Source organism: Tetrao urogallus (genome assembly GCF_951394365.1).
Source record: "Tetrao urogallus genome assembly, chromosome: 6".
NCBI lineage: Eukaryota > Metazoa > Chordata > Aves > Galliformes > Phasianidae > Tetrao > Tetrao urogallus.
Genome location: NC_136819.1, coordinates 5,477,401 through 5,495,930, shown reverse-complemented (window position 1 = coordinate 5,495,930; position 18,530 = coordinate 5,477,401). Strand labels below are relative to the sequence as shown.

The 18,530-nt window shown below is 43.4% G+C and overlaps 1 protein-coding gene across 1 annotated transcript in view; it reads right to left on the bottom strand.

Moving 5' to 3' along the window:
- Positions 1–18,530, bottom strand: part of LOC306947656 (palmitoyltransferase ZDHHC13-like) — a gene marked incomplete at both ends in the record, with an annotated part of 613,047 nt that overhangs the window by 545,370 nt on the left and 49,147 nt on the right.

The following is an 18,530-nucleotide window of genomic DNA, read 5'->3' as shown; positions in this document are numbered from 1 at the left end:
GTGATTCTATGAGTGTAAGTGAGAAAACGACCTGCCAGAAATCACAGAACATACATAGAAATTGTCTGTAGCTCTGTCAAGGGTTGAAGCCTAGCAAGAAACCTTTTTTAATGTCTTGGAACTATTTCTGAAAACTTTCTGAATTCTGCCTCTCCTCCGTTCTTTACATAGCTACAATGTATTAGCCCATGATAATTATCTCAAATTTCTTTTTCTGCTGCTTGCAATTGCTACAGTTTTCCAGAGCACTTTGTGTATAAAACCTAACTAGATAATCCTCACTGTAAGGGGCTATGAGTCCTTTCCATTTTGATTGGAGAAGGTAAAGCCATGGAGATATTTTATGTAATTTATGATTATCAATTTATGATCAGATATGATACAAACTATGGAACACTTACAAAGCTTTGCTTTCTGTGCTTTGATTGCTTCTGCATTTGCCAAAACTCTCTCTCCTTATTACTCTAGTTGTTCAACTGTGAAATATCAAAAGGATACGATACCATAGGAGTAGAAATTATCCCACAAACAAAAACAAGTGCACAGACTTGGAGGGCAATTTCTTGCTCAAACCAGAAAGGCCAATAGCTTGGTAAAGAGCTTGACACTGTCACCATGTCAACACTTATAGACAATGCAAGTAACAAAAGTTTGGGCCCAAAATAGAACGCTCTATATAATGCATGCCTCTGGGGCCAGGACCACATCCATCAGCCCAGGAAACAGAGCTGCTCTCCTCACCAGTAATAGCAGCCCGAGGAATCACAGAATCACAGAATGGCCAGGGTTGGAAGGGACCTCAAGCTTCATGAATCTCCAAACCCCCTGCCACATGCAAATCTAACCACATTTAATACCAGAGCACCACCAACCGCCACATTTAATACCGGAGCAGGCTGCGCAGGGCCCCATCCAACCTGGCCTTGAACACCTCCAGGGGACGGGGCATGCACAGCCTCTCTGCAAGAAAGTGGCTTATTATTCCACATTTATGCACACTTAGTAGATAAGATGAAATACTTCAGAAGTACCAAAATTGTAACTTTTGTATTATAGGCTATTCTGTTTTGCCAAGAGGCCCTCAGCAAAAGAACAACTTAAGGGGCCTCTGACAGGAGGTCAAACTGTCCCTCTTTTGGATTAGGAGGAATGCAAGCGATGCTCCCCTACATTTTTCCTTCCAACTTACCTCTATCCCAGGACAGCAGGTGTCCAGGAATAATGGCCTAGTGCTGAATGAGCAAATGTGAGAATTAGCAATATACGCTTAGCTAGCAACAGTTCATCTTTAGCCAGTATCTGTATGTTTAGTGGAATGCTGGGAAATTTGTGAGCCTGCAGTACTCAGCCAATGGGGAACCAGGGCAGGGAGAGAGAAGCCTTGGCTGATAGGGAATAAAAGACGTGAAGGCTGTTCTGATTGTTCTGATGGCTGAAACACCTTTCCCACAATGTAATCTGCCAGTTAGTGGTGGTTTTTAGAGGTAGTAGCTCAGATACGATCAGTAAGGAACTTCATTTTCACATTGGCAGACTTTTTAGGAGCTCCTATCTCCTCAGTTCACTTGACAACTGGTGTCTTTAAAGAACTGGAAACGGCACTTATGTACTCTCCTGTTGCAGGGACTTCAGAAGCTTGCTTCCTGTGACAAACCTAACTGCAGCTTTTCCACATTTGATTATGCATTGGGCATCTTTGCCAAGCCTTGTAGGGGTATGAAAGAACAACGTAGGAATTCCATGAATTGTTATGGGCTGTGGATATATCCAGTTCTGCTTACTAATTAAAAAAAAAATAAAAATTAAATAAAATTCTATGCTTTGTGGAAAGCAGCATCTTCTCTTGCAATCTTATCTGTCTTAGGAAAAAACACCCTTGTTTCACAGCTTTGGTGCTGTCTTGTTCTTGATATGCTTTGTGAATTCACATGAGAGTTTTCTAATGGCAGCTCTCTCCCACGATCACTGCAGCGAACATCTCCTGCATGCAACACAGGAATCTTCCTGAATTTCATTTCTGTCTGTGCAGATTTCCAGAAGAGTGCAATGAAATGTATTTATTTTGTTGATCCATATTCCAATAGCATTATTGTGTACATAAATACGAAGCTTGCATTTTGCCAAGGTCTGAACTTTGAATGGACTTTGGCCTGTTTAAAGAAAGAATGTTCCTGAGCCTTCTCAGCATCACCAATCATCCGGCTTGCCTGGGTGGCATTAGCTGAAGAGTCATTGTCTTGGGCTGAAGATAACATGTCCTCAGTATATATGAGTAAGAAAGCTTCTTTGTAATGTATGACTAAAACATAAAATGAGACAGCATAACACTAGTGGGAATGTGGACCTTGCTTTTGTGAAACAATGCATCAGTGTCTGATTCAAGAGAAGCAGTTGCAATTTTGAAGGAGTTCTCCAGGTGTCTGTGATGCATCTTTGAAAACAGGTTGTTCACATACGTACCTACTGCCAAAAAGGTCATGAGGCTAACTAGGTAAGCCATGCCTCATCTTCACCTTGAGGAACAATATTTCTTTTTGATTCCATAAATGATTTGATTTCATTTGGCAAACCATAACATCTTCTTAGCATCTTATCCCAACTTAGCAACTCCTCTGCCTGCTGGAGGCCCACTGTTGCAATTGCAAATAAAATCTGCTTGATCAGAGCTACCGTCCCAGAAAATTATTTGGATATTTCCAACGCTTACCAAGATACCATTACAATTACCTGAGTATTTGAAGTTACAATGCAAGGAAATTTCCACAACCAGTTTCAATATCTAGTGCTGCCGATCCCAGTTGATGCCCTAGTTCACTAGAGCCTATATCCACAAACAATGATTCTTGAAGAAAATTAAAAAGACACCACAAGAAAAGGGCTCTGGAGATTCCAGTATAACAGAGTGGAAATCACAAATTCAGTGCAGCATGTAATCATAATTAAACTGGCCAAAGCAATATTCCATAACGTATGTGTTATAACATATGTTCTATGTTATGACAATATGTTCATGCCGAAGGAGTTTTGAAGGGCACAGAAACTCGTCTAGCTCTCTTCTGGTGCTTGGTAGGTTACATTTGCCTAGTGTTTTGCAACATACATCACTCAATTAAGATTACAAGTAGCTCAGCAGTGCAGGAGAGAAGAGAAGGTGAGTTCTGGCTCATCATAAATATGCATGAAGAGTGCCCATCTCTATGGGAGTGCAGACAGGGCTAGGCTCGGGGGGTAATATTCTCATATTCTGAATCCAACAGGCCTACCGTCTCTTTAAGTAGTTCTCTGAAAGTATCGGACTTACCGTGCGAATGAAATGCCGTTTCTGCAGTGACAAGCAGCAAGATGAGTATTTCATGGTCTCAGCTGCCATCTATTGTCATTTATTGGTACTAACAATTCTTGTTGGGATTCTCTTCGTAACTGGAAACGGCACTTATGTACTATCCTGTTGCAGGGACTTCAGAAGCTTGCTTCCTACAACAAACCTAACTGCAGCTTTGCCGTATTTGATTATGCATTGGGCATCTTTGCCAAGCCTTGTAGGGGTATGAAAGAACAACAAAGGAATTCCATGAATTGTTATGGGCTGTGGATATATCCAGTTCTGCTTACTAATTAAAAAAAAAAAAATTAAATAATAAAATAAAATTCTATGCTTTGTGGAAAGCAGCATCTTCTCTTACAATCTTATCTGTCTTAGGAAAAAACACCCTTGTTTCACAGCTTTGGTGCTGTCTTGTTCTTGATATGCTTTGTGAATTCACATGAGAGTTTTCTAATGGCAGCTCTCTCCCACGATCACTGCAGCGAACATCTCCTGCATGCAACACAGGAATCTTCCTGAATTTCATTTCTGTCTGTGCAGATTTCCAGAAGAGTGCAATGAAATGTATTTATTTTGTTGATCCATATTCCAATAGCATTATTGTGTACATAAATACGAAGCTTGCATTTTGCCAAGGTCTGAACTTTGAATGGACTTTGGCCTGTTTAAAGAAAGAATGTTCCTGAGCCTTCTCAGCATCACCAATCATACGGCTTGCCTGGGTGGCATTAGCTGAAGAGTCATTGTTTTGGGCTGAAGATAACATGTCCTCAGTATATATGAGTAAGAAAGCTTCTTTGTAATGTATGACTAAAACATAAAATGAGACAGCACAACACTAGTGGGAATGTGGACCTTGCTTTTGTGAAACGAATGCATCGGTGTCTGATTGCAGGGAAGCGGTTGCAATTTTGAAGGAGTTCTCGAGGCGTTTGCCAGAGGTTTTTGATGAAATATTGCTCTTTGTGTCTCTGGGGTTATAACCTTGGTTTTCCCTGTTTGCGTTAGAGGCAGATTTACAATTCTCATTCAGTTAATATTGTTTGATCCTTAATTTCAGTTGTAATTAATTTCTTGCCAGAGTAACCTGGCATGTTCAAGAATATATTTATTCCTTCTTGTTTTCTCAGGCCATATTCAATTAATCCCAAAAAGTAAGCCATTCATTTATTTGTTTCTTTGTTTGTGTATGTGTTAGTTTGTTTTTTTTTTTTTTTTTTTTTTTAATTGGGATTAGCTGCTTCTGTTGTTACAAAATCATCTACGGGCAGGAAGAGGCACCCGTACCCGTATCCACGAAAGGTAAACTTCTTTCTCCTGCTCCCCTAGCTGTAATTTAACCAATGGAACTGCTAGGGTAGACTTCCCAAAGTCCCATCCTTCATCTATGCAACCAGAAATTGCTCCCTCTTTCTCAGTAATTTAAGATTACTTTCATTCCAATGGGGCGGAGCCCTCTCTCGGCTCTTCCAACCCCCCCCCCCCCCCCCCCCCGGGCTCCCCATGTCTCTCTGAGTGGATCCCTGGGTCCTACGGCCCTACTCCAGTGCCGTGACACTAACAGCTGCTGTTATTCCCAGTTTACCTCCTCCCCTCCAGAGACTCCTAGTACCAACGCTGGGATTCTCTCTGCAGAGGCTAGTCTCACTTCCACAAACACCCAGCACTTGGTCTCTCCTGATCAGGGTACTCAATTAGAAAACTGGTCCCATTATTCCATTTATGTTCCTAGATTCTTATTTAATGGCCGTTTCTTGCTTAATGCTATTCCTGCAACATCCTTCCAATGTGCCAACATACACCTGAGAGGTGTTTTCTTTGGTTTTCTGTTTGTTTGGTTGGGTTTTTTTGCTGGTGTGAGAGCAACCTCTCCACACTGAATAACTAACTAACACCAGAGGAGTATACACATGCACTATGGAATTTCGAGCCACAATTCTTTGAGGTGTGGATCTCCGTGGCTCCAATTCTGTGTTCCGTGACCACAAGGGTAGAAGGGAAACGCCTCTGTGAAAGAGGCAGCTGGAGATTCGAGGAGCGACAGCTGCTGTGCTCCCAGGCAGCACATTCGAAGAAGTCGGGAGAGGTCCTTTCTGGACTGCGGAGAAAATGACCCCCTCCGGAGGAACGGCAGCAGGCTGAATTCGGACGTTCTCGGCTTCAGAGCGGCACGACTTCGCTCTCACGGCTCGGAAGTGGCACTCGCGGTGAAGCGCTCCGGAGCGTTTGCCGTTGCTGCCCGAGAAGTCGCGCTTTTCGCCGAATGCCGCGTTCAGCCTCCAGCCGCGGAGTCGTGCTCCTCCGTCGCGAGAAAGGGCGACTGTCGCCGGCAGCTTTTCTCCGAGTTGCGGGCTCTCCTCCGCGCATGAAAAAGGAGAGGTGTGGACGTCGCCGAGTGTACATAGATGCGGAACGCACTACGCCTGACTCTGAATGTAATTTTCGTGCCTTCAATTTCGAGCGACAATTCTCTGCTGCGTGGTTCTCTGTGGCTCCACTTCTGTGTTCTGTGACCACAAGGGAAGAAGAGAAAAGCCTCTGTGAAAGAGGCAGCTGGAGATTCGAGGAGCGACAGCTGCTGTGCTCCCAGGCAGCACATTCGAAGAAGTCGGGAGAGGTCCTTTCTGGACTGCGGAGAAAATAACCCCCTCCGGAGGAACGGCAGCAGGCTGAATTCGGACGTTCTCGGCTTCAGAGCGGCACGACTTCGCTCTCACGGCTCGGAAGTGGCACTGGCGCTGAACTGCTCCGGAGCGTTTGCCGTTGCTGCCCGAGAAGTCGCGCTTTTCGCCGAATGCCGCGTTCAGCCTCCAGCCGCGGAGTCGTGCTCCTCCGTCGCCGAGAAAGGGCGACTGTCGCCGGCAGCTTTTCTCCGAGTTGCGGGCTCTCCTCCGCGCGTGAAAAAGGAGCGGTTTGGACTTCGCCGTGTGTACATAGATGCGGAACGCACTACGCCTGGCTCTGAGTCTTGTGTCCGTGCCTCCATTTCGAGCGACAATTCTTTGAGGTGTGGTTCTCCGTGGCTCCAATTCTGTGCTCCGTGACCACAAGGGTAGAAGTGAAACGCCTCTGTGAAAGAGGCAGCTGGAGATTCGAGGAGCGACAGCTGCTGTGCTCCCAGGCAGCACATTCGAAGAAGTCGGGAGAGGTCCTTTCTGGACTGCGGAGAAAATAACCCTCTCTCGGAGGAGCCGCTTTGAACATCATTATGTCCAATGGACTGAATAGTTGCTAATTACAGGAATTCGTGGGAAGTATAGATGCTGACTATTTACTTTTATTATTTTTATTATTATTATAATTTTATTTTTATTATTTTTATTGTTATTACTATAATTTTATTGTTTACTTTTCCGAAGGAAGGTGACTAAGTTGGGATGAAATGCTAAGAGGATGTGATGATTTGCGAAATGAAATCAAGTCGTTTATGGAATCCGAAAGAAACATTGGTTTTAAAGGTGAAGATGAGAAATGGCTTTTCATAGCTAGTTTTTTGTTGGATTTGACTGCTCATTTAAATGAGATGAACATGCATCTTCAAGATGAGAAATCACCTGATCTGTGCTGTTTCAAACCAAAACAAAACGAAAAAAAAATTAAAGAAACTTGAATTATGGCAAGTTCAACTTATGAAAAATGCTTTCATGTGTTTTGATATGCTGGCTAAACAGAGTCTAGTGAGCAGTGAAAAATACACACCCTTGCTTTCATTTCTGATAAAGAAATTTGAGACTAGGCTTCAAAACTAAATAGGCTAAAAATATTAGTGAATAAGCTGGTATTTGGGGGAAAAAGGCCGTATTTTTATAACCAAGTAGGTATTTCCGGGGGAATATATCTCATCATTGGAAGAAACTGCTATATATCTGAGAGAAAACGTCAAGTCCTTGGGAGACTTCCTGATGAGCGTAGGAGAGCCCGCAACTCGGAGAAAAGCTGCCGGCGACAGTCGCCCTTTCTCGGCGACGGAGGAGCACGACTCCGCGGCTGGAGGCTGAACGCGGCATTCGGCGAAAAGCGCGACTTCTCGGGCAGCAACGGCAAACGCTCCGGAGCTCTTCACCGCGAGTGCCACTTCCGAGCCGTGAGAGCGAAGTCGTGCCGCTCTGAAGCCGAGAACGTCCGAATTCAGCCTGCTGCCGTTCCTCCGGAGGGGGTCATATTCTCCGCAGTCCAGAAAAGACCTCTCCCGACTTCTTCGAATGTGCTGCCTGGGAGCACAGCAGCTGTCGCTCCTCGAATCTCCAGCTGCCTCTTTCACAGAGGCGTTTCCCTTCTACCCTTGTGGTCACGGAACACAGAAGTGGAGCCACGGAGATCCACACCTCAAAGAATTGTGGCTCGAAATTCCATAGTGCATGTGTATGCTCCTCTAGTGTTAGTTAGTTAGTTATTCAGTGTGGAGAGGTTGCTCTCACACCAGCAAAAAAACCCAACCAAACAAACAGAGAACCAAAGAAAACACTTCTCAGGTGTATGTTGGCACATTGGAAGGATGTTGCAGGAATAGCATTAAACAAGAAACGGCCATTAAATAAGAATCTAGGAACATAAATGGAATAATGGGACCAGTTTTCTAATTGAGTACCCTGATCAGGAGAGACCAAGTGCTGGGTGTTTGTGGAAGTTGAAGAATTGTGCGGTTTGATTTGTGGATTTTGAAAGGAATGAGACAAACTGTTTTGATGGTTTAAAAAGGTAATTGTTACTGGTATACAGAAGTAGAATGGAAGGTATGTGGAAGTGCAACTGAGGGTACGACAAAGGAAAAAGGGTTACAGAGAAAGTGAGTTAATCTGTGCTGGTGTGAGAGCAACCCCCCACACCATTTCCCCGCGAGCAGAACTTGGTGTGAGAGAGTGAGCAGCAGACGGAGACTTGTGCTGTAAACAGCATTACTTGCAAAGGGGGAGATGAGAGGACAGGGCGCTGGAAGTGAGACTAGCCTCTGCAGAGAGAATCCCAGTGTTGGTACTGGGAGCCTCTGGAGAGGAGGAGGTAAACTGGGAATAACAGCAGCTGTTAGTGTCACGGCACTGGAGTAGGGCCGTAGGACCCAGGGATCCACTCAGAGAGACATGGGGAGTGCGGGGGGGGGGGGGGGGGGGGAGGGCTGGAGAGCCGAGAGAGGGCTCTGCCCCCTTGGAATGAAAGTAATCTTAAATTACTGAGAAAGAGGGAGCAATTTCTGGTTGCATAGATGAAGGATGGGACTTTGGGAAGTCTACCCTAGCAGTTCCATTGGTTAAATTACAGCTAGGGGAGCAGGAGAAAGAAGTTTACCTTTCGTGGATACGGGTGCCTCTTCCTGCCCGTAGATGATTTTGTAACAACAGAAGCAGCTAATCCCAATTAAAAAAAAAAAAAAAAAACTATCTAACAAATACACAAACAAACAAATGAATGGCTTACTTTTTGGGATTAATTGAATATGGCCTGAGAAAACAAGAAGGAATAAATATATTCTTGAACATGCCAGGTTACTCTGGCAAGAAATTAAATACAACTGAAATTAAGGATCAAACAATATTAACTGAATGAGAATTGTAAATCTTCCTCCAACACAAACAGGGAAAACCAAGGTTATAACCCCAGAGACACAAAGAGCAATATTTCATCAAAAACCTCTGCCGAACGCCTCGAGAACTCCTTCAAAATTGCAACCGCTTCCCTGGAATCAGACACCTATGCATTCGTTTCACAAAAGCAAGGTCCACATTCCCACTAGTGTTATGCTGTCTCATTTTATGTTTTAGTCATACATTACAAAGAAGCTTTCTTACTCATATATACTGAGGACATGTTATCTTCAGCCCAAGACAATGACTCTTCAGCTAATGCCACCCAGGCAAGCCGGATGATTGGTGATGCTGAGAAGGCTCAGGAACATTCTTTCTTTAAACAGGCCAAAGTCCATTCAAAGTTCAGACCTTGGCAAAATGCAAGCTTCGTATTTATGTACACAATAATGCTATTGGAATATGGATCAACAAAATAAATACATTTCATTGCACTCTTCTGGAAATCTGCACAGACAGAAATGAAATTCAGGAAGATTCCTGTGTTGCATGCAGGAGATGTTCGCTGCAGTGATCGTGGGAGAGAGCTGCCATTAGAAAACTCTCATGTGAATTCACAAAGCATATCAAGAACAAGACAGCACCAAAGCTGTGAAACAAGGGTGTTTTTTCCTAAGACAGATAAGACTGCAAGAGAAGATGCTGCTTTCCACAAAGCATAGAATTTTATTTAATTTTTTTTATTTTATTTTTTTTTTTAATTAGTAAGCAGAACTGGATATATCCACAGCCCATAACAATTCATGGAATTCCTTTGTTGTTCTTTCATACCCCTACAAGGCTTGGCAAAGATGCCCAATGCATAATCAAATGTGAAAAAGCTGCAGTTAGGTTTGTCACAGGAAGCAAGCTTCTGAAGTCCCTGCAACAGGATAGTACATAAGTGCCGTTTCCAGTTCTTTAAAGACACCAGTTGTCAAGTGAACTGAGGAGATAGGAGCTCCTAAAAAGTCTGCCAATGTGAAAATGAAGTTCCTTACTGATCGTATCTGAGCTACTACCTCTAAAAACCACCACTAACTGGCAGATTACATTGTGGGAAAGGTGTTTCAGCCATCAGAACAATCAGAACAGCCTTCACGTCTTTTATTCCCTATCAGCCAACGCTTCTCTCTCCCTGCCCTGGTTCCCCATTGGCTGAGTACTGCAGGCTCACAAATTTCCCAGCATTCCACTAAACATACAGATACTGGCTAAAGATGAACTGTTGCTAGCTAAGCGTATATTGCTAATTCTCACATTTGCTCATTCAGCACTAGGCCATTATTCCCGGACACCTGCTGTCCTGGGATAGAGGTAAGTTGGAAGGAAAAATGTAGGGGAGCATCACTTGCATTCCTCCTAATCCAAAAGAGGGACAGTTTGACCTCCTGTCAGAGGCCCCTTAAGTTGTTCTTTTGCTGAGGGCCTCTTGGCAAAACAGAATAGCCTATAATACAAAAGTTACAATTTTGGTACTTCTGAAGTATTTCATCTTATCTACTAAGTGTGCATAAATGTGGAATAATAAGCCACTTTCTTGCAGAGAGGCTGTGCATGCCCCGTCCCTGGAGGTGTTCAAGGCCAGGTTGGATGGGGCCCTGCGCAGCCTGCTCCGGTATTAAATGTGGCGGTTGGTGGTGCTCTGGTATTAAATGTGGTTAGATTTGCATGTGGCAGGGGTTTGGAGATTCATGAAGCTTGAGGTCCCTTCCAACCCTGGCCATTCTGTGATTCTGTGATTCCTCGGGCTGCTATTACTGGTGAGGAGAGCAGCTCTGTTTCCTGGGCTGATGGATGTGGTCCTGGCCCCAGAGGCATGCATTATATAGAGCGCAAGGTTCTGTTCTGTTCTATTTTGGGCCCAAACTTTTGTTACTTGCATTCTCTATAAGTGTTGACATGGTGACAGTGTCAAGCTCTTTACCAAGCTATTGGCCTTTCTGGTTTGAGCAAGAAATTGCACTTCAAGTTGGTGCACTTGTTTTTGTTTGTGGGATAATTTCTACTCCTATGGTATCGTATCCTTTTGATATTTCACAGTTGAACAACTAGAGTAATAAGGAGAGAGAGTTTTGGCAAATGCAGAAGCAATCAAAGCACAGAAAGCAAAGCTTTGTAAGTGTTCCATAGTTTGTATCATATCTGATCATAAATTGATAATCATAAATTACATAAAATATCTCCATGGCTTTACCTTCTCCAATCAAAATGGAAAGGACTCGTAGCCCCTTACAGTGAGGATTATCTAGTTAGGTTTTATACACAAAGTGCTCTGGAAAACTGTAGCAATTGCAAGCACTAGAAAAAGAAATTTGAGATAATTATAGCTGGCTAATACATTGTAGCTATGTAAAGAATGGAGGAGAGGCAGAATTCAGAAAGTTTTCAGAAATAGTTCCAAGACATTAAAAAAGGTTTCTTGCTAGGCTTCAACCCTTGACAGAGCTACAGACAATTTCTATGTATGTTCTGTGATTTCTGGCAGGTCGTTTTCTCACTTACACTCATAGAATCACTCAGGTTGGAAAAGACCTTAAAAATCATCGAATCCAACCATAACCAACCATACTACTTTTGCTCTAACAACCCTCTGCTAAATCGTGTTCCTGAGCACCGCATCCAAGCGCATCTTAAAACATCCAGGGATGGTGACTCAGCCACCTCCCTGGGGAGCCCAGTGCAGTGCTTTTCTAACTTCAGCTCTGAGAAAAGGACAAAAATTCATTTGGGATTCTTACGACCTTCTACTGTAAATCTCTGAATTCTGTATGGATGGGGCCTTATAAATATTTCTATAATGAGTCAAAGCACAGTAAAGCATATAAATTTTTTTCCTACAGGTTAAATACTGCTGATTAGCTGCTTACTTTTTAGAAAGTTCTCTGTCCTTAGTATTTACACAAGTCTTTTTCTGACCTGCTGTAAGCCCGTTAGTCCAAACCAGATAAGGAGTCTAATTTTAGAGCTGGAGATAGTGTAACACTGTTACTAGTTGATACTTGCTATTTCCTTGCATTCCAGGATTATGTAATAAACAAAAGAACTGCCTCATATAACAGAATGACTTTTTTTTTTAGGGTGGGGGAGGGGGGGGGAGACAGGGGGTTTTGGGAGGGCTGAGTTGGTTGTTTTAGCTTGGTTGTTCTGTTTTTCTGTCTGCTTCCAAGTGACTTCAGTATATGTCCATGCAATATGAAAACCATGGTATCACTGCACTCAAAAAAAAAAAAGAAGGTTAATCTTGAATATAGGAAAGTGCTGTCAGCAGCGGTACACACGGTGTTGCAAAAACACTGAGGTCTACAATGCAATAGGAGCCAGTTTGGGGAATGTAATAGCTGTCTTACTTTGGGGAATGTAATAGCTGTCTTACCCTGAATAACTGCAATTCACAGATTCACATCTGTGATTCTCTAAGAAATGTGGATAGTAACACCTACACTCACAGGGGTGAATGGGATCCTTTTAGCTAACTCAAAAGGTATATTACATACCTGTATATATACATACGTATATACAGGTGTATTAGTGTCTAGTGTATTTAGCTAACATTTTGACAGTTACCTGCTGTTTTTTTGTTTGTTTGTTTGTTTGTTTCCCCAAGGCTATTTTTATGATTTTCCAGGATCAAAGAACATCTATAACAATTAATTTTCCATAGATCATTTCTTCTTTTTTTCATAATGTTGCGTTCCCTTACTTTCTGGCTCCGAACTTTGCTTCTACAATGCAAAGGGATTCCAGCCACCACATGCATACAGCCAAGACATTTTAGTGTGAATTAGATACTCAGGCATACACAACCTGTAACCCACATGCTACGTGTATCCCAACTCAACTTGCACCCCCTACAACTGTATCTATCATGGCAGCAGCTCTACCCTGATGAGCGGCCAGGCCTAGCCCAGAGTCACAGCAAGGCTTGCAGAGCAGCGCTGAAAAAGAAAGCAACAGAACTGAGAAAAGGCTGTCTCCTTAAGAAAATATTTTAAACAAAGTCACATGGCACAAGAATGTAATGACAGTGCTTTCTAATGGGATATAAGCGCCACAGCAGGTAACCGTACAAGACCACATGACCATACCTAACAGGTAACCATACATAACCTACAAGAACCATAGCAGCAGGTAATGAAGAAAAATTAGCTCACCCCTTCCAGAAGTTTTGAGTAACAACTCAAAAGAAGAGCAAACTCAGAGAGACACTGCTCCCTCTGCTGCTAACACTTAAATAATAGCACCTTTTCCAATCATTGCTTGCACCTGAGCTCCCTGGGATAGCCTTGACCTCTCAACTAATGTTCAATCATTGGTTCAGGCTGTGAAGGGATGGAGTGCAGCAGAGTTGCCAGGTCACAGCCTGAACCAAAGAGTGAGTAGGTCAGGGGTGAACTCCTGCTGTTTTGGAAACGTGAAGTACAACGTGCATCGTGATGCAGGTACAGTACCTATCAATGATGTGATTGACAGGTGATTGTTGCAAGGTGGTCTTCTTATGGTTCTGTTGGAACAGTAGTTGATGTTCCTTCTGGAGGCTTATCTTCTTCAGTTGGGGTTTGGGTTCACTGGTTCCCAGAATTTCAGCACTCCACCACCTGGTGTCATGACATACCCTCGTAGACACTGAAGCACGCTGAAGTGTTGATGCTGCTACCAGTGGTCCTGTGGACTTCACAGCCTCAAGGGGAGTAGTGCAGATGTTTGAAAGGTCTGAGGAGTGGTGGGTCTGCCTTCAGTGGTAGGACACAGGCTGCGTTTTGGTCTTGAGTCAAACACCTCCACTTGTGCTGGGGCATGTCCTGGCCTTTGGTCCAACATCCGTTGTCCTGATATCTGGGGCTGGATCACTATATCAGGTACTACAGGGGGGTGGGGGTTCTAATTTGCCATGTGGACATGTTTAATGCTCTCTTTGTGATGAAAATTGGAGTGTCAGCTACTATCTTTACTGGCCGTGTAGTGATAACCATAGGGTTTACCTCTAACAAATTCCTCCAAGGTGCAAGTAGATGACACCGTTTCAGTCCTACTTGCACTTCCAAGGCCATTTCACCTTGTGTTTCTGAGGCTCTAGGTCCTCAAGGGAAGGGAGCACAAGGTGATTCATGGTGCCAACTTGTGGCTTGAGTAAGGTGTCCTTGCCTTAATTTGTATCCTAAGTGGGGAGGCCCAAGTGGTCTGCAATGTTCCTGAAGCACTGGGTCTGCCATCTCCTGGTCTCTCCTTCAAGTCCCACAAGGTTTCACCCCTGCAAGTCCACACCTGCAAGGACTATGAATCTGCCTTCAGAGTGGCCTTCAGGATCCCATTGGATCTATTAGGCCTGCTCCCATTGGCTTATAGGGCAGGTGGAACCACCATTTGATGCTGTGGTCTCCTGGATGGCAACCTCTCAAGGCTCATACTGAGGTGTGAGAATCCTTCTTTGTTTTTCTGGGTCAAAGTTTGCTTCCTTAGGTAATTTGTTGAGGAGGCAAGTGTTGAATGTTGTGTGGCAATCAACATCGCTGTGTGGACAAATTTACATCTTTGGAACTGTTTGCCTTCGGAAGATAGTGCTCAGGACTGTTTAGTGGCAGAAGATGTAGCCTGTTACCAAATAACTCCTGTTTGCTATGGAAGACTGAGGGACAATGCCATTGTATCCTGCGAAGGCAAGATACAAGTTGGTGTCTCCCTGCTCCCTCTTATCTGCTGGCAAGGCCAGGAAGATAAGAACAAAGGAGTTTTCTGCTGAGATCCCAGAGCCAGAAGCTGCCACTCAAAGGAGAGCTGACTCAACCACTTTGGATTTGAGCTGTCACTGCAAAGACCGCTGATTCAAGCACTTTGAAACCATTGAAAAGGGGCCATCATCGCCATGGTCGTCGTCCTTTGTCGTCAATAGAACAACAATGCCCGACGACCCACCACTACTGAAGATCAAAGACTGAACTACGAACCACGCTGGATCCATGGTGGTGACTATGTCCCTCTTGCTGCCTATAAAGACTCCTTGCTTCTTCTTTTCTATCGCCCTCCTTCCCCCATTACCCTAATTCATAATAGTGTCCGTTCTCCCCTTCCCCATTTCCCCTGATTGAGATCTGTAATAAACTGGTTGGACCAACATTTGAACCGTTGCTTCTTAATCTCACACCGGGTATATAGATAATAAAAGAACCTCCTCTCCCTCCTACAAGTTGGAGCGAGACATTTATTTAATGGCGTAGTCGTTGCAGGATACCCGCTGTGAGAGTGTTGTCCTTCCAGATATAGTTTGAAACTTTTTTTTCTCTGTGTACCTCCTGGAGTTGCATGGAGCGATATTTTTGAGAACTTAGACGTGAGTCCTTCTCCAGGAAGACCGCTCCGCATTCTGAAACTTTACAGTTTATCTGTATGCCTCTCGGGGACGTATGAATTAATTTTGATTACGTGTGTGCCTCCTCGGGAAGACCTCTCTGCATTTTGTGATTTAAGTATCTTGTAACTGAAGTGTGAAATTTGGACCTTTTTGTGTGCTCCCCTCAGAGAAAGGGAAGAGCATTAACTTTGAGCATTAGCATTTGAAAAGTGTGTGTTTCCCTGGGGAGATGAGGAGTCACTTGAGCTTTTGAATACGTACACCTCCACCTCCCTTAGGGTAGGTCTCTCATTGTACTGAAAAAATGAGCGACAGCATTGCCACCATGAAAAGTGAAGATGTATTATTTGATCTTTTAGAAAAACATGGTGCTCGACCCTCTTTATCAGGTATGGATTGGGCACGACAGAACTGGTATAACTTGCAGAGTGTTTCGGACCGTATTAGTGTTCTGCAAAACAATGCTCGTACCCGAGCTGGAAAAGGAAAGTCGTTTATTTGTGCCGTACTCGGGGCTACTTTAAAAGCAGCCGTGGAGTTCCGAGATGGAAAGCATTCGGCAGAACTCCAAACCATAGAAGCACTACAGGAATCGGTTAAAGTAACACAAGAATTGGTGAAAACTCTGCAGAATCCAATAGTGAACCTTGAGGAACAATTAGAAAGAGAGAAATGTAATTCGGCTTTGTTGCAAATGGCTTTTAAGGAACTGCTAACGTGTAAGCATGCCAGCCATACCGCCACCCATAGTTTGCCTCGAGAAAAAACTTTTCCTCAGGTGGAACTACCAGGAATGAAGGAAAGGCGAGATAAGTTAGAAATTCCAATAGCCCCATTGCGTCCTTTGATAAAAACTGAATATACATTTGATAACAGCGAGGATCTTTCCTCTCTCCTCCACTGCAGCCTCCCTCCTGCTTTTACTCTCTTCAGAGTCTGCAGCATTTTTTTCCACCTGCATGCTGTATCCGTGCAGCCAGCACATGATACAGAGCCCAAGTGGAACACCTGCTTGCAAAGCAAAGCCTTATAAAACAAGATAAGTTAGCAAGGGTTCTCCCTAATTAAAAATAAATAAAATAAGATGAAAGGAACATATATTTGCATCTACAGCCTTTAAAACGGTCAGCATACTTTGTTCCATCCCAGGATCATTCTCCTGTTGGGCCTCTAGACCCTTTCCAAATTCATATATTTTCAAATTGTAATCTTTGAAAGCTGACACCATTTTCTTGCAAAGCATTAAGCACGGGGCCATGCTATTTGTCTGCACTGCACTACGCCCTCCCTGTGCCCCTTGGCCAGGCTGGGCTGCTCCAGGAGGCAGATGATGTGGCAGGGTGAGCAGGCGCAAGTGTGAGCTGAGCTGGGCTGTGCGTGTCCTGTGGGTTTCAGGTAGGACAAGCCTAGAATCTTAGTAGAATTGGTTTTTAGCCTTACCAAATAAAAACCAAACCAAACAAACAAAAGAAAAAACAACTTGCTATGTTTATGGTAGTTATAAAAAGTTAAAAGCCTTGTGATATAGAAATGCACAACATACTGTGAACAGGAGAAGAATGAGATACAGTTCAATCAGAGAAGGACATTAGAATAGCAGAAATAGTGAAAGAAACCACCTCCTTCCCGACCTTCCTCTATAGAAAAATTAGACTGCCTTGAGGAAGGTACAAAACAGATAATCCTGCTCCTTACAACTTTCAGTAACAAATAGTGCAATTTGCAGTTGCCTTTTCACACTTCTCCAGTTTGCATGCAACCCTAGCATACTGCTGACTGTCATGCCCTGTTTTGTATGATCCGAAAAGTGTTACTATTGCCATGAAGCAACATATTACCTTTCATTAACCCTTACATTTCGTAGATGGTTGTGTTTTTTCTCCTTTTCTGACATCCATTCGTCACAATTAATCGCAAAAGATAATTATTTTTTTTTTTTTTTTCCCCACTAGTTTATCCTCTGGGAAGTTCTTTTCATGTTTTAGATGAGTTCCCACGTGGTACATACAAGGTTCTAATTCCCTTTGGCCGGTAATTAGATACACACTGTAAACTGATTTTTTACAGTATATGGAGAAAAAAAAAGAAAAAAAAAAAAGCACGTACAGTTTCCATATACAACAATATTTGATCATTCTAAGATCAGGGTTTTCTCATTGTCCTTTATTAATCTAGAGCATGGTTGTCTAACACTTTGGCTTACCTGGGCTGCACAGAGTAACAGGAATTGCCATGGGCTGCATATAAAATCGATAGTAAACTTACTATATATAAATAATAAAATGCATGTTTTACATATTTTTGTAAAAACATGAAAAACAGGGAGCAACAAAAACTAGTGGGATGTTAGACCTTGCTGTTGTGAAATTGATACATCAGGGTTGTTCAATAGCAGCGGTTGCCACTCCTAGTGAGTTCTCAAGGTGTTCACCAGCGATTTTGGATGAAATATTACTCTTCCTGTGCTTCACCTTTGACAGTAATTTTTCACAAATGCACGTATGTACAATCAATGTAAGGACAGATGTTATAGCGATGAAATGTACCAAAGGGCTTGGCTACACAGTTATTACACCAAAGCAGAAAGGATAGAAGTCTTACCTGTATCCTGGGCTTGCTTATGAAACTCCAGTGGAATGGATCTCCAGAAGAGATCCTTCCCCCCTGCCAGTCAGCTCTTAAATGGGCCTAGGAGAGGTGGAGCCAGGCTCCATCCCTTCTGGCAACACAACTGAATTGCCTTCACCTGTGTTCCCGTGGCTGACTCATTGCTCACCTCAGATGATCAATCAGAGCTCAATCAATGCTCTGTTAGCAGCAGAGGGAGCAGTGTCTCTCTGAGTTTGCTCTTCTTTTGAGTTGTTACTAGTTTCTGGAAGGGGTGAGCTAATTTTTCTTTCTTACCTGCTGCTATGGTTCTTGTAGGTTATGTATGGTTACCTGTTAGGTATGGTCATGTGGTCTTGTATGGTTACCTGCTGTGGCGCTTATATCCCATTAGAAAGCACTGTCATTACATTCTTGTGCCATGTGACTTTGTTTAAAATATTTTCTTAAGGAGACAGCCTTTTCTCAGTTCTGTTGCTTTCTTTTTCAGCGCTGCTCTGCAAGCCTTGCTGTGACTCTGGGCTAGGCCTGGCTGCTCATCAGGGTAGAGCTGCTGCCATGATAGATACAGTTGTAGGGGGTGCAAGTTGAGTTGGGATACACGTAGCATGTGGGTTACAGGTTGTGTATGCCTGAGTATCTAATTCACACTAAAATGTCTTGGCTGTATGCATGTGGTGGCTGGAATCCC